Here is a 2788-nt window from a genome sequence, read left to right as displayed (position 1 = left end):
AACCCCTTAGTATACATTATCATACCAATACGCGTAATTAAATTTTTTGGCCGCCATTTTGGATCCGCCATTTTGAAGTGTTAGGGCTCGAAAGTTACCGGGTCTCTGGTTCTGAGAATTGTTGGCCTGTGTTATTTTAAAATGTTATATGTAAGTGAATAATTGCAATTCAAAAATGCGTTTATTTATTTTTTCTATCATCATGTGATAATTTTATGTATCTTGAATCTCGGAGGTTGCCATGCAGTAAATTTAATTTGCAGGTTTCGTAGCCGTGGGTTGGAACCCTTCTTGTTTCGTCTGGGTGTCTGCCCTATTATTTTCTAAGAAAGAAATGTGAGGGGAGGGGAATATAGATGGAGTAGAGGAAGGAAATTTTGCTATGGAGAGGTTTTATCGATTTCATTAAGTTAAAAAAAAAAAAATAATAATAATTTCAAGAAATAATTTTCAAAACATTTCTTTGAATTTGTTTTTAACAATTTTTTAACAAATGCAATCTTTTTATAAGATTATTTTTCTTAGAACTAAAAAAATGGTTATTATTCTGTAAGACTTTAATTAACATCTTAATAGGCTACCAAACCATGCCTTGTAGGCGTTTGGCGACAACTTAGAGTAACCATTTTTGTGATCAAGGAAACTTTTTTGTTTACGAAAATTTAATTTTTCTTGAAACGAGTGCAAGATTTCATAAATGTGTGAAAGAACTTATTTTATGACGTTTTTAACTGTACAAACTACTTTAAACTTATTTTCGTAATTTTCATTGTTTGAAAAAATGCGAAAATTCGAGAAAAAAATTCTCCTGGCCACAAAAGTCATTTAGGCCTTCTTTAACTTACAATATATTTTCCCTGTAAAGGAGAAAATTCAACATAAAATTGGCAAGAACGATAAATGTGGATTTTTTGAGAAAATGGAGTATTTGAAAGAAAGCGATAAGCTTTACCAGAATCTGAAAAGAAAGCCTCAATGTCTCAGTTGGGTCAAAAGCTATATAAGTTTAAAGAAAAATGAGGATTTTTAGAAAAAGAAAGCAAAACTCCATATAGGCATAACATCGTAAAAAATGGTTTTCACAAATCGCAGAAATACGTGTATACCCTAATTTCCTATCAAGAAACAAAATATTTTGTCTGCAAAAGGTTCTGCGACTACATATGTAAAAGCTGTCTGATTTGTAATGGATATGGTCTCATGTTATCTCAAAGGGAATTTCTTAAAGTCTCACTTGTCAAATTAATGTTTTATTGATATCAATGATAGCAAATCTTTCTTTTAAATAGAATATGAAAAAAGTTGAATGAGAAAAGCAAATAGATAAAAACATACCCTTCAGTGCAGTTCAATACAAATGAGGTTATATGACTCAACGAGTGCACGTCTTCCATTGCGAGTGAGAATTCCTATCTTTCTGTCTGTAAATTTTAAGAATTAGACGCCCTTCTGAACAATCTTGAAGAATATCATCTATTTTGGGCAAATCTTTAATTTCCTTTCGCATTCACTGTCTAATAAATGTATCATCATTATGTGGTGTACGATTTTCCTGCTCAGAATCACCTTCAGAGTCTTCGTCTATTTGCGAGTTGTCCTTGTTGTTTTGCTAAAGAAAAACTGACGCGTTAGATAACAATCAAATTATATCTTATTAGTATTTGCTACAGAATAATTTCAAATACAAATTATAATTTAACAGGGAAACACACACGGTCGCTGCGCGTGTGGCTTTTATTTTTTTCCCAGCAATTTTGAAATTTAAATGAAAAAATTGATATTAAAACAATGCAACAAAATACAACAAAATGAACATAATTCACTTTTTTCTTGAGTTTTCAAAAGTTCAAAATAGGATTTTTTATTTTCATTATTTTTCACCAGTATCATTTTCAAAGTTAAAATCTAAAGCTTGTGGTAACAAAATAAAATAGATGTCGAATTTAAAATAGTTAAAAATGAAATGTTAACCGCAATACTATGACCAACAGTTGTTAAAACATTGTAACTATTCTTTGAAATATACAGTTTTTTAAATATAGTAGACTCTACGACACTTCTCGTTTTCGGAGCTGTCGGGGAAGCAAACGGGAAGTGTCAGATGACCCTCTCTTTTGCGACATGCGAGAGGCACGCCGTTTTCAGCGTGTTAGGCGTAAACGGCCGCGTATTTGTGTGGTTAAGATGAGGTAAGGAGTGAGGGCAAACGGACGAAGAGGAAATCAGAAAACAAGAAGTGTCGTAGCGAGAAGTTTCGTAGAGTCTACTGTATCAATAATTACCAACAAAAAACACAAGCATAAGGTGAGAATAAATGATTTCAAATTGTAAATCTTCTTTGAAATGTAAAGACTTGTTTTAAATAACCTATCTTATGTGAAAACGTTACCGCAACCTTAAATTTTTCGAAAATAGTAAATCTTCTTTGAAATATGTATTGAAACTGCCTAACTTGCTCTACAATTGTACTAATAAAATTGATCTTTTTCTGAAATCTAATGATTTTTTTCTAAAAATATCTATTTTTGGTGGAAAACCCAACAGAACCCAATATCTTTTAAAATATTTGAATATTTTCCAAAATCTAATTTAGAAAATAAATAAAAATACGAATTTCCGACGAATAACAACATAATGAGAAATAGTTTACTGAGTCCAGATCATATTCAAATTATAATTTTTATTTAAAAATACAAATTCTGTATATGAAACACCAGTCTTACTCAAAATTGAAAAAAATTATGAATCTTCTTTGAAATATAATGATTTTTTGAATAAAACCGTCTAT

At 30.5% G+C, this 2788-nt stretch overlaps 1 long non-coding RNA gene across 1 annotated transcript in view; it reads right to left on the bottom strand.

The window, feature by feature from the left end:
* The window catches only part of LOC117177497, a 7890-nt gene extending 6203 nt beyond the window's left edge, over positions 1-1687 (bottom strand). Inside the window, exon 1 of the long non-coding RNA XR_004467702.1 lies at positions 1336-1687. This is a non-coding gene — a long non-coding RNA (uncharacterized LOC117177497). The remainder of the gene's footprint in view (positions 1-1335) is intronic.
* Positions 1688-2788: the final 1101 nt, after the last annotated feature.

Source organism: Belonocnema kinseyi, chromosome 7, assembly GCF_010883055.1.
Source record: "Belonocnema kinseyi isolate 2016_QV_RU_SX_M_011 chromosome 7, B_treatae_v1, whole genome shotgun sequence".
Lineage (NCBI taxonomy): Eukaryota > Metazoa > Arthropoda > Insecta > Hymenoptera > Cynipidae > Belonocnema > Belonocnema kinseyi.
This window is presented reverse-complemented; position numbering and strand designations above follow the sequence as displayed.